We start from the raw sequence: 14,639 nt of genomic DNA, 5'->3' as shown, positions 1-14,639 counted from the left end.
AATTCATTAACATATTTTAAATCCTCCCACAGCCTCACTAAAAAAAGGGAAGGGTGAGTGGGAAGGATAAAGCTAGCCATCTTCTCTTCAATAAAATCCTATGAGACAGATCCTTCTCAAATAATTCTGACAGAAGATGTGCCACCTCTACTTCATCTGCTTACATGGAATTCCTGGCAAATATTCCGCTCTTCACCCCATCTTGTGTTCCAAACAAACAAAACTCCAATATCTCCTTAGCTAACTCTTAATTTCTTGGACCTGCTTCCTCCTAATCTGTTTTTATATGTGGCAGCCCTCACATTGTCCATTTTGTAATAAGACTGAATTCCCTATCAATGCCTTTTTGAAGCATTGGAGTACAAACAATCCTGCTTGCATTTTCTAGAAAATGTATATGCTCCTCCTTTTCTAACAAATTCCAGATTCCACCTGTCTCCTGATTCAAAGTAGTAGCAGCTCATCCTCCTCTGTAAGAGACACCATGTCCCTTTACCATAGAACTTTCCCCAGACCTGCAGTCTTTAAATGTTGAAGAGCTCTGCAATGTTGCGGTCCCTGAAAGACTGCTTGAATTGAAGATGACAGAAAACTGATCTCATATCTTCCTTACCATCTTCTCTGGGAACTCCAATTGGGTTAACTCCGTGTCCACTACAAACCCTGGAAACTCTAACTTTTATGTAGGAATCAGAATTCATTACTTGGAGTTTAATACAAATCCTAAATAATGAAACTATTTTATCACAATACTCAACTATTCCCACAGCTTGCCGACATTTTGGTTCATTATCAACAAATCATTTAAATGAACAACCATTCTGATTCCTCTTTCTCTTAAAAATCCAACAACTAGTCTTCGGACTTTTGTGATACATCATGGGGCTGCTGACTACCCGAATGGGAGACACATAAACTGGAACAACTGTCCCTTCCACCTGAACTGTAGGGATCTTTGACTCTCTTTTGTTATTGGAATTGTGAAATAAGCATTATTTGGAGATCTAACTTCACCATCCAATCCAAATCCTGAAGAATGTTCCTCAGTAAATGTATCCCTTCCATTTTGAAATGGCAAAATATCACAAATTAAATCAAGTCTCTTAAATTGATTACAGGTCTCCAGCCTTTGTCCTTTTTCTCCTATAGGACCAAAGTACTCATAAACCTCTTGTCTTTCCCTCATTTTTATTATTGCATTCTTTTCCAACTTATGCATTATTTCCTCTTGCACAATGTGCCCTAGTTCATTTGGAATATTTAGGTTCTTTTATTAAAGATGTTCCAAATCGAACTCTATGGTAACCTTCTATTGTCTGCATCCTTTGTTATTACCTCCCAATGCTGTTTGAAAAACCTCAACCTTCCTCCAAAACTTGTAGGGACAAAAGAAGAAGTAGTCCTTGTACTCATCTTGTCTTTGATTCTGAAAGTTATTTTGTCTTCTTCCTCTATTTGCTTCACCCTGGACTCTCCTCTTTTGGGGGCGAAATTGTGAACCTCCCTGTTTCCTCCGTACAAACCATATCCTTGGTATCCTGTGTTCTGACAATGGGTTCTGCCATATGCTCTGCCGGATGGGGGCCCTTTCCTACCAGGCCTGTCATCTGAACCATTGTTAGTGAAGACTCTTCGCATGGAATTCTGTGGTTGTTTAAACTTGTAAAAGTGTGTACATATTTAGATAGAGATTTAACCAACCACTCTCCAAAGAGTAAACCTTCTGCTTCATCAGAACTCCCCTTTTCAGCTAAATCACATTACTTAGGATTTATCCACACTAGCACAGTTTTCTACCTCTGACTTATTATACCTGCATCAGAATTGCCTAAAAAACATATGGCAAACTGACACCATCCCCTCAGGAACATCATATTCAAATATATACCTCTACACAGTGCATTTTCCACAGCGTCATTTTTTTTTGTCAAAGGTCCTAAGATATCTAAAACTTTATCTTGACACAGTTTAAGAGATTTTTTTAATACTTTTCTTGGATCCTTTCCGAATTTAAATATATATGTAATAAGCTCAGGGTCCAAATTAAGCATCATAGTTACCTTCTTTTCAAGGATTGGATGAAAACCCTCAGCCCGCATTATATATATATTTTTTCTTTTTTCAAGGTTTCTATGTACTCTAGCCATAATATAACTTGAGGCATGTTCCGTTGGCCACCATTCTTTACCCCTAGGATGACATATGTCCCTAGGCTCAAATACTTTTTCTCAAAATGGATCTGCAACTGTAGCCATATCTTTACTCTTACGTTTCAGAATAACCTCATTATCATCTTCCAAATCATTCCTGTATTCTAGATCAAGAATATATTCATCCAAATCTGGCTTATTTCCAGACCCCTTCATATCTTCTAAGGAATAATTGTTTTTTTCAGTGTAAAACTGATTTTTACACATGCCACAATGGAGAACCATTCTGATTGAACCGCTTTGGGTTCCTCTTAAACTTGACACTTTATCCATGTGTTTTCTTTTTTAAATCACTTATCCCCTTCACCTCTATTTAAATCTTAATCTTCAGACATTGAGAAATACTTGACTTGTTCAAAAATTCTTTCTCTTTTTTTAATACCTGTTTAACTGTTTCCTGTACAACAATATGCAACTCTTTACTTAATATTTACCTTATTAAGTTCTCGTGAGTGGATCTTTCCACATTAGGTTCAATCATATGTGTGTTCCTCCACAAAACATTCCTTCTCTGTGATGAACCACAATAAATAACAATAAAGATTTCTGCCCCACTAAATTTTATTTATCCTTTGTTCAAATCTTATTCTTTTTGTCTGAGATGTGCAAGTTAAATCATCATTAAACCATCTTTCCACTCACAAAATGCTTCCAATGTTACGCATCCAGTGAAAACAGGCTTTGCATGCATATTATTTCCATGTAAACAGACCTTGCATGCTCAATTCCTGTAGAAACAGGCCGCAATGACAAAGGATGCAAAATTAATCTAAAACAAGTGTACGCACCTTAAGCATGTCAAATAAGGGCCACCAGCATTGGAAATAGTTTCTAACACGACGAAGAAGCAAAAAGCTTCCTGAATTGTCTGTTCTACTGCATGCTGCGGCCTTCTGCTACCGTGCGCCACGGTCTAATGACATGAGGAGCTTGCAGTGTCCTGAGTCGCCTCCGATCTCCATGTACCGCAAGAAACGTCCAATGCCAATTCCGGAAATGTAAAAAATTTGACCGCAGTAACATACGTACCATTGGACCTCCTCAAAAGTAAATCACTTACCTTCATTAAAATTGTAATCATCAAATAACTTCATATTATCTAATAAAAGAATATGGATACCACAAAACCTAAAATATAACAATAAAATACATACATCTACCCATATATTGAGTTTGTTTAAAACAACCCACAATTACAAAACATCCATCAGAAAACATTTAACCACATCAAACCCACAATACTTATCTTCTCAGAAGCAGCAAACAAAAGAGGAAGAAAATGGAGGGCAAGGAGTATCTATGGGATTCAAAGCTCTAAATTCAATGTGATGTGTTTTAATGTGTTCTGGAAGCTTTTAAGGTTGGTGCTCAGAAGGAGTAAACAAAAGGTTTATGCATGATGCTAGCCTCCTCTCTTGACATAAAATTATCTGACATCTCAAATATGTCATTTAGGTGCAATAAATAGGCATAGTATTGACAATAATTAAATGTATTCTTAAATGTTCTCTCTTTACCATCTCAAACATAACTTCATAGTGGTTATTAGTACTGTGTGAGGATGAATGTTTTATAAATGCCACTTGAGCGCCAAGATGACTATGTAGGGTGATATTACACATTTTTTGCTATTTTTTGTAATGTGATTTATTAGTTGTATATAGCAACATTTTAAAAATTTCAGCACTCAAGCCTCATCCCTTTAGGGGTAAATGGGCCCAATTCACAAAGGCAAACTTAGACTTGTGGTCCAAGAGTAGACCAAAAATTTAAGTATATGACTTTTTGGTATTCCCAAAGGTAAGTTATGAGTAGTATCTTTACGTCCCCACTCGGGACAGATGATCTGCACTTGGGGCGGATGATCTGCCCTTGGGGTGGATTAGCTGACCTCGGGCCACAGGAGGTAATCATTCATACTGCCTACCATCCCCCCACCCAGCTCCAGCTAAAACATCTTAGTCCACACCCAGTCCCAGCCTTGCTGCACAAATGAAAGCAGAGCTGCCACAAACAAACCTTTTTAGCCCTTTCAACATGCCACTGAATGTGTTCGTTGGTTTGGCCCTTGTTATGTGACAGCATGATTTGAAGAGAAGGAGGATGAGGAGGAGAGTAGAGAGGATCTTCAGACAAAGGATAAACCTTTTTGGGATGTCAAGCCAAGATGTCATGGCCAGGTGCTGTTTTCCCCCTGATATCATCTCAGAGATGGTTTGTGAGTGAGAGCAGGATCTTGACTCTGTGACCTGCCACTCCCATGCCATCCCAGCCTATGTAGAGATCCTAGCATCCTCCATTTCTTTGTTACGGGGTTATTCCAGAGAGTCTCCAGTGACCTTGTGGGCATCTCACAGCCAACCCAGTCCTGATGCCTGTATCAGATGAGTGACATCAATTGTAGAGCCCCTCTCCACATACAAATGTCCCATACACTGACCAGAAGGCAAAGGGTAGCTAGGGGTTTCTACCTCATGCCCTGCTTCCCACATGTGCTGGGTGCAATTGATTGCAATTATGTGGCTCTTCAGCCACCTTACAACAATGCACACATGTTCTGCAACAGACACCGCTGGCATTCCATCAACATGCAGTGTTTCTCTGATGCCAGTCATAGCTTTACTGATGTGCAGTACCCATGACAGCTATGTATTCCTCAGGTCAGCTCCTGCCTGGCAGATGGCAGCTGGAGAGTTTGGGAACATGTGGCTACTGTGTAAGTACCAAGCACCACTCAAGTGTTTTACTATGCAAACCCTTATACAGCACTAATCCTCATGCCACATGCATGCCCCCAGCAGACACAGCAAGTACAATTTCATAGATCATGTACTGTACAAATGCAAGAGGGACATTTACAAATATTTTTTCCATTTCCCTCCGTAGATGATGCTACAGATGCACTTCCCCCTGATCTCTTCACACCATACAGATGTGCAACCACTGTACATCAGCAGAGGTACAATAGTGCACACAGACATACACAAGCCATCATTGAACACTGTTTTCGTATCTTGAAGTCAAGATTCAGATGTCTTTACCATACGGGGAGTGCTGTTCTACTCCCCTCAAGTTGTTGGCAAGATTATAGTAGCCTGTTGTGTTTTGCACAACACAGCATTACATAGAGGGCAGGGTATGCAGGTGCGTGACGAACTGGTTGATACTTCTTTCACCTGCGCATCATGTTTTGTCATGGCCTTCATGTGGTTTGCAGTCTGTTTTCAATTATGATAGTTGGACTTTTGACACTGTCCACATATTCCATCCTAAGACTACTTTGTAAGCCATGATGTCTTTAAACAACAGCCATGTCCAAGAGTCAAGGGATTGGCCATGCAATACGTTATGTGCACATGTCAGGGATTAGTGTGGACAATATCTTTTATGGCCTCATTGACTCTAGGGATTAAATGTCTGCATGTGTGAAAGAGGGGATTGATTCACAAAGGGCCTCTGCCCTCGGGTGAAGGTGCAATATCTGAGTGGAATAGCGCCTAAGAGATTTCACAGTGATGAGATCCTGCCCCAAGTACAGAGACTCCCCCACAACTGTGTGGCCTCTGCCACGAGGGCAGAGGCCCTTAGTGAACCAGACACCTTTAATATGTGTTGGTTACCCAAGTCACCTATCCGCTCCTACAAGTGTTGGTTCTGTAATATCTGTTGTTACATAAAAGACAAGATGGTCAGTTTCCAATACAACACCAAGACCCACACAAAATTCGTAAGTTTATCAACTGGAATACCAAATATGTTGTATACTGTCTGATATATGTGTGTGGCCGTATCTATGTTGGGAGTACCATCAGACCATTAAAAGAGATAGTCCAAGAACATATAAGAGCCATTCGTACTCATAACACTAACTACCCCTTTGCCACACATTATAACATTGCAAATGGACAATGAGAAATATTGGGCATCACTGCTCATGATATAGATACAATAGGTGCACTACCACGGGGTGGTAACACAATCCTCATCCTAAGACACATGGAAAGTAATTGGATCATTAAATTGAGGGCAGTAGAAGAGCGTCTTAACATGGAAAAAGATTTACATGTGTTTCTTTGACTAATGTAAAATTCTTGACTGTTCTTCATCTCTTATGTCCAATATAGGAATTTTGTGCAATCTGATCTCTCTAATACAAACAAATTGTAAGGAAACAAAGGAAACAAAGGAAATGATTCCTGTATGTTAACTTTGTTGGAATTCTAGGATATTATGCTTTATACATTCATGCTAATGATTTTTTGTCATTTTACCTTGTAATCAATCCATCATATTGTGAGAAAGTAGCCTCTTTCTAGCCTTGTTACCCCCACTTTTGGCCTGTTTGTGAGTGTATGTAAGGGTGTTTTCACTGTCTCACTGGGATCCTGCTAGCCAGGGCCCAGTGCTCATAGTGAAAACCCTATGTTTTCAGTATGTTTGTTATGTGTCACTGGGACCCTGCTAGTCAGGACCCCAGTGCTCATAAGTTTGTGACCTATAGGTATGTGTTCCCTGTGTGATGCCTAACTGTCTCACTGAGGATCTGCTAACCAGAACCTCAGTGGTTATGCTCTCTCTTTACAAATTGTCACTAACAGGCTAGTGACCAATTTTACCAATTTACATTGGCATACTGGAACACCCTTATAATTCCCTAGTATATGGTACTGAGGTACCCAGGGTATTGGGGTTCCAGGAGATCCATATGGGCTGCAGCATTTCTTTTGCCACCCATAGGGAGCTTTGACAATTCTTACACAGGCCTGCCACTGCAGCCTGAGTGAAATAACATCCACGTTATTTCACAGCCATTTTACACTGCACTTAAGTAACTTATAAGTCACCTATATGTCTAACCTTTACCTGGTAAAGGTTGGGTGCAAAGTTACTTAGTGTGTGGGCACCCTGGCACTAGCCAAGGTGCCCCCACATTGTTCAGGGCCAATTCCCTGGACTTTGTGAGTGCGGGGACACCATTACACGCGTGCACTACATATAGGTCACTACCTATATGTAGCTTCACAATGGTAACTCCGAATATGGCCATGTAACATGTCTATGATCATGGAATTGCCCCCTCTATGCCATCCTGGCATAGTTGGCACAATCCCATGATCCCAGAGGTCTGTAGCTCAGACCTGGGTACTGCCAAACTGCCTTTCCCGGGGTTTCACTGCAGCTGCTGCTGCTGCCAACCCCTCAGACAGGTTTCTGCCCTCCTGGGGTCCAGCCAGGCTTGGCCCAGGAAGGCAGAACAAATGACTTCCTCAGGGAGAGGGTGTTACACCCTCTCCCTTTGGAAAATGGTGTTAGGGCTGGGGAGGAGTAGCCTCCCCCAGCCTCTGGAAATGCTTTCATGGGCACAGATGGTGCCCATTTCTGCATAAGCCAGTCTACACCGGTTCAGGGACCCCTCAGCCCTGATATGGCGCGAAACTGGACAAAGGAAAGGGGAGTGACCACTCCCCTGACCTGCACCTCCCCTGGGAGGTGCCCAGAGCTCCTCCAGTGTGCTCCAGACCTCTGCCATCTTGGAAACAGAGGTGCTGCTGGCACACTGGACTGCTCTGAGTGGCCAGGGCCAGCAGGTGACGTCAGAGACTCCTTTGGATAGGCTCCTTCAGGTGTTGCTAGCCTATCTTCTCTCCAAAGTAGCCAAACCCTCTTTTCTGGCTATTTAGGGTCTCTGCTTTGGGGATTTCCTTAGATAACGAATGCAAGAGCTCATCCGAGTTCCTCTGCATCTCTCTCTTCACCTTCTGCCAAGGAAGCGACTGCTGACCGCGCTGGAAGCCTGCAAAACTGCAACAAAGTAGCAAAGACAACTACTGCAACTCTGTAACGCTGATCCTGCCGCCTTCTCGACTGCTTTCCTGGTGGTGCATGCTGTGGGGGTAGTCTGCCTCCTCTCTGCACTAGAAGCTCCGAAGAAATCTCCCATGGGTCGACGGAATCGTCCCCCTGCAACCGCAGGCACCAAAGTACTGCATCACCGGTACCCTGGGTCTCCTCTCAGCACGACGAGCGAGGTCCCTTGAATCCAGCAACTCTGTCCAAGTGACTCCCACAGTCCAGTGACTCTTCAGTCCAAGTTTGGTGGAGGTAAGTCCTTGCCTCCCCACGCCAGACTGCATTGCTGGGAACTGTGACTTTTGCAGCTACTCCGGCCTCCGTGCAATTCCGGCGGAAATCCTTTGTGCACAGTCCAGCCTTGGTCCACGGCACTCTAACCTGCATTGCACTACCTCCTAAGTTGTCCTCCGGCGACGTGGGACTCCTTTGTGCGACTTCGGGTGAGCACCATTTCACTCCACTTTGTAGTGCCTGTTCTGGCACTTCTGCGGGTGCTGTCTGCTTCTGAGAGGGCTCCTTGACTTGTTCGACGCCCCCTCTGTCCCCAGACGCAATTGGCGACATCCTGGTCCCTCCTGGGCCACAGCAGCATCCAAAAACCCTAACCGCATTATTTGCAGCTAGCAAGGCTTGTTGGCTGTCTTTCTTCAGGAAAACACTTCTGCACAACTCTCCACAGCATGAGGGATCCGTCCTCCAAAGAGGAAGTTCCTAGCCCCTGTTGTTCCTGCAGAATCTTCAGCTTCTACTGTCCAGTAGCAGCTTCTTTGCACCCACAGCTGGCATTTCCTGGGCATCTGCCCATCTCCAACTTGCTTGTGACTTTTGGACTTGGTCCCCTTGTTCCACAGGTACCCTTGTTTGGAAATCCATCATTGTTGCATTGCTGATTTGTGTCTTTCCTGCAGAATTCCCCTATCACGACTTCTATGTCTTTGGGGAACTTTAGTGCACTTTGCACTCACTTTTCAGGGTCTTGGGGTGGGCTATTTTTCTAACCCTAACTGTTTTCTTACAGTCTCTCTACAAGGTCACATAGGTTTGGGGTCCATTCGTGGTTCGCATTCCACTTTTGGAGTATATGGTTTGTGTTGCCCTTATCCCTATGTGTCCCCATTGCATCCTATTGTAACTATACATTGTTTGCACTGTTTTCTAATACTATTACTGCATATTTTGGTATTGTGTACATATATCTTGTGTATATTTGCTATCCTCATACTGAGGGTACTCACTGAGATACTTTTGGCATATTGTCATAAAAATAAAGTACCTTTATTTTTAGTATATCTGTGTATTGTGTTTTCTTATATATTGTGCATATGACACTAGTGGTACTGTAGGAGCTTCACTCGTCTCCTAGTTCAGCCTAAGCTTCTCTGCTAAGCTACCATTATCTATCAGCCTAAGCTGCTAGACACACTATACACTAATAAGGGATAACTGGGCCTGGTGCAAGGTGTAAGTACCCCTTGGTACTCACTACAAGCCAGTCCAGCCTCCCACATTGGCACACACAATTTTTCGAAATACATGTTTCTGGACATCGTGCTTCACATAACCACTACACCACAAGATGGCACCCATGTTTTTTTCCACACTTTTTCCTGACTAGTCTACTTTCCATTTCTCTTATTTCACATAAATAGCGTACTCGTCCATGAACGCACCAGATACGACCGCCTCACTTCACATGGCACATTACACGGATGATAAGGTGAGCTTGCTGATATTCTAGACTGAGTGACGGGAGTAACATGATTACATTTTTGCTCTTTTGGCACTTTTACCATGTATACTCTTTTTGCCATACCTAATTGTTGTTATCATTGTTGGCAACAATGCCTTTAAGGCACGGCGTGCTACATAAGGTGTTCTTAACAGTTCTTACTTATATGCACCACTGTCCATATATTGTTTCTTTTACCTGATGAAAGTCATGCTCTACAAATACCATAATACCGTCCCTTATACCATCTATGGATCACTTTACTTACCCAGTGAGTTCGCTGTTACTCTAAACTGAGCAATTTGGGTATTGTGATAACACTTCTGCTCTTATCTGCACTTTTTGCCTTCCATATACTTTTTGCCATACTCTATTATTGTGCATTGTTGGGGGTAGTGATTACTAGTGGAGAACGATCGTGTACAACAAGGCATATTCTTGACTCGGCAACAATGCCCTTACGGCATGGCTGGATACATATGGAAATTCTAGGAACTTTTGACAAATTTTACGATATGGTTTACGACACCGATAACAAGATGGGCTTGTTGATACTTTGGGCAACAATGCCTCTACGGCACTTTTTGTCACATATAGAAATCTTAGCAATTTTTGCTGATACTTACCAACTACTTGGCAACAATGTCCTTACGGCACGGTTTGTTACTCATAGTATTCATAATATTTCTAACTTACACTCGCCTACTACTTAACGTTGTTCATTCACCTCATGAAGATTATGCCCTACAATGCCATCATACCGTCTAGATACTCTCTATGGTTCACTTTACCTACTAAATAGAGTGCTTTTTTAGGCGTATCATGGCCATCCCCTACAGATACCTGTAGTGAAAAATGGCAGGAAATTCGTAGAGAACACAGATTTTTCTAAATTTCATAGCTATCTCTTTTATTCCGATTATGGGAATGTGTACCTCCCAACACGTCATGGATACTATTGTCAGGAATTTTTGGTACGTCCCTTTTCTTTACCTGTCTAGTGTGTTTTTTCACACATGATATCATGGTGCCACTATAGTTGTTAAGCTTAATCTCACATGGGTCCTATCATACGTATACTTAACGATACAACAACACCAGGCATGTGCTCTGCATGCATACGATCTCTGGTTTTCACTCTGCACTTAAGCTGTCTGCCATCCCTCACATTCAATATAAATATCAACTGTCTCACTAGAGAAATCTTCTTTCCTCACCCAACACTTGATAATATACAATGAGATTTCCCTGTTACCACGTGTTACATTCTTACTGTATCCTTTGCTTTGAATATTTGTTCTTCGCAGCTTTGGAAAAGTCTAGATGACAAAACACGCGTCGACTGCATTTTGGAATGTACTGTTTTCTCGAGAAGAATAAACCTCAATCAACCACAAAAACACGTACTGGACTTTGATGTATACTTTATCACTCATATAAAGATTGTGGACTATACCGGTGTGCCCTGGTATCATTTGATATTTACACCTTGAATATGTGTGTGGCAAATCATGTGGCAGCGTGGCCATATGTCTGTCATATGTACACCATGGGACAAGCGGACCAGTGTAGAGACATGGATAGTCCATGCTCATAGCTGCCATGTTTGGCAGCAGGTCATGGGATGTGCCACTGCAGGCCGGTGGTTAACTATAGTGGAATCTGGGACTTTCTTCATGTTTCAGTGTGGAATGACAAAGACTGCAAGACCCAGAATTCATCATGATCATCTTGCCTGGATCAGCAAATTACGAGTGGACTTGGGAAACTTGGCAGGGCTGTGTGATGAGAAACAGTCTTCATCTTGAATCAGATTAACACCTACTGGTCACATTTAAAATGGTTAGCCATTTTGTATTGTGTGTAATGGAGAATGCACGTAATGGAGAATGCACCAGGTCTAATGTGCCCCTATGATGACATGTCACCGTCTCTTGTCAATGCAACTGGTACCCTGTGAGATATATGATGTAGAGCAGCTACCATTATCTGAGCAGGTAATGTTATTTTAAAACACACACCCTGCTCTAATGGCACATCTAGGCCTATCAGAGGTAAAAAGACACACTACCCTGCAGCACACAGTTAATAAACTCTATTGGCTGTATTCTACAAAGTGCCCCAGGTACCCAAAATGTGAAGGTGCACCTGCTCTGTGCACCCCCAAGGCACATCTAGGCATCAGACCTTGTACTGCCCTTTCTGTAATACAGATAGTGCTGGTGTACATATAGGAGGTCATTCCGACCCTGGCGGTCGGTGTTAAAGCGGCGGCCAACCCGCCAACAGGCAGGCGGTCAAAAAAATGGAATTCTGACCCTGGCGGGAACCGCCAACACAGCCCGCCACTTTAACACTCCGACCGCCACGGCGGGCCAAACAAACAGCGCGGCGGTCACCGCCAACAGACAGGCGGCAGACAATGTACCGCCCACCCTATCACGACCCACCAATCTGCCACCTTTTCCGGGGCGGGAGCCCCGCCGATAAAAACACGGCGGAAACAGATCACGAACGGGAAAACGCTCACCTCTATACACTCCACGAGGAATCTGGACAGCATGGAACCCAAATTAAACATCCTACCAGCGATTGTCTACCTGCTCCTCTACCAGGAGCACGAACGCCGCCGCAGGAGACAACGGTGAGTACTGCACCTACGACACAGGGGAGGGGGGGAGGAGAAAAGATTACGGGCACACACATACGCCACACCCCCCTCCCCCCCAAATCCCCACACACCAATGCAGAGCAACAAGTCAGATTTATACCCCCAAACCCCCAGGAATAATTCAAAGACAAAATAAAATGATCACTAAAATAGAAGTATATTAAAGCATATTTGAACTGAAGTGAAATATTAGATTATTAAAACAAATAAATCACAACATGAAGAATATGAACATAGTCCAAAAGTCCGGCACATATTGGCTACATGCCATTGTCCGTGGGCCAATGTGCATAAACACATGGGCAAAGCCCACACACGAAACCCGATTCCATTGGAGAGAACACTGCTGGGGCATCAGATAATAAAACCACAGGCACCTCAGGGGGAAGGGAAGGGGGGCACCTCAGCCACATGAGTCCACGACGCCAGATCCACGAGGGGCCTCCATGCCCACTGTACCATCCTGGGGAGTGCAAAGCCACAGTCTCACAAGTCTCTACAGTGGGTGGATTGCCCACTGTACCATCCTGGGGAGTGCAAAGCCACAGTCTCACAAGTCTCTACAGTGGGTGGATTGCCCACTGTACCATCCTGGGGAGTGCAAAGCCACAGTCTCACAAGTCTTTTCAGTGGGTGGATTGCCCACTGTACCATCCTGGGGAGTGCAAAGCCACAGTCCATCTGGTGGATTACAGACTCCACTGGTTATGGAGGAGGCATGGTGCCCAGAGTGCTTCGTGAAGCCCTGCCCGACACAGATCCGGCCCTGCCAATGGGCCAGCGGTGCTTGAGATGAAGGGCCCAGCGGAGCGGTGCTTGAGATGAAGGGCCCAGCGGAGCGGTGCTTGACAGGAAGGGCCCAGCGGAGCGGTGCAGAGACGGCGGGGCCCAGCGGAGCGGTGCTTGAGATGAAGGGCCCAGCGGAGCGGTGCTTGAGATGAAGGGCCCAGCGGAGCAGTGCTTGACAGGAAGGGCCCAGCGGAGCGGTGCTTGACAGGAAGGTCCCAGCGGAGTGGTGCTTGAGAGGAAGGGCCCAGCGGAGCGGTGCTTGAGATGAAGGGCCCAGCGGAGCGGTGCAGAGACGGCGGGGCCCAGCGGAGCGGTGCTTGAGAGGAAGGGCCCAGCGGAGCGGTGTTTGACAGGAAGGGTCCAGCGGAGCGGTGATTGACAGGAAGGGCCCAGCGGAGCGGTGCTTGAGAGGAAGGGCCCAGCGGAGCGGTGCTTGACAGGAAGGGCCCAGCGGAGCGGTGCTTGACAGGAAGGGCCCAGCGGAGCGGTGCTTGAGAGGAAGGGCCCAGAGGAGCGGTGCTTGACAGGAAGGGCCCAGCGGAGCGGTGCTTGACAGGAAGGGCCCAGCAGAGCAGTGCTTGAGAGGAAGGCCCCAGCGGAGCGGTGCAGAGATGGCGGGGCCCAGCGGAGCGGTACTTGAGAGGAAGGGCCCAGCGGAGCGGTGCTTGAGAGGAAGGGCCCAGCGGAGCGGTGCTTGACAGGAAGGGCCCAGCGGAGCGGTGCTTGAGAGGAAGGGCCCAGCGGAGCGGTGCTTGAGAGGAAGGGCCCAGCGGAGCGGTGCTTGACAGGAAGGGCCCAGCGGAGCGGTGCTTGAGAGGAAGGGCCCAGCGGAGCGGTGCTTGAGAGGAAGGGCCCAGCGGTGCGGTGCTTGAGATGAAGGGCCCAGCGGAGCGGTGCTTGACAGGAAGGGCCCAGCGGAGTGGTGCTTGAGAGGAAGGGCCCAGCGGAGTGGTGCTTGACAGGAAGGGCCCAGCGGAGCGGTGCTTGACAGGAAGGGCCCAGCGAAGCGGTGCTTGAGAGGAAGAGCCCAGCGGAGCGGTGCTTGAGAGGAAGGGCCCAGCGGAGCGGTGCTTGAGAGGAAGGGCCCAGCGGAGCGGTGCTTGACAGGAAGGGCCCAGCGGAGCGGTGCTTGAGATGAAGGCCCCAGCGGAGCGGTGCTTGAGATGAAGGGCCCAGCGGAGCGGTGCTTGACAGGAAGGGCCCAGCAGAGCGGTGCTTGAGATGAAGGCCCCAGCGGAGCTGTGCTTGAGAGGAAGGGCCCAGTGGAGCGGTGCTTGAGAGGAAGGGCCCAGCGGAGCAGTGCTTGACAGGAAGGGCCCAGCGGAGCGGTGCTTGAGAGGAAGGGCCCAGCGGAGCGGTGCTTGACAGGAAGGGCCCAGCGGAGCGG

Source organism: Pleurodeles waltl, chromosome 1_2 (genome assembly GCF_031143425.1).
Source record: "Pleurodeles waltl isolate 20211129_DDA chromosome 1_2, aPleWal1.hap1.20221129, whole genome shotgun sequence".
In the NCBI taxonomy this organism is placed as follows: Eukaryota; Metazoa; Chordata; class Amphibia; order Caudata; family Salamandridae; genus Pleurodeles; species Pleurodeles waltl.
Note: the sequence above shows the minus strand (reverse complement) of the source record.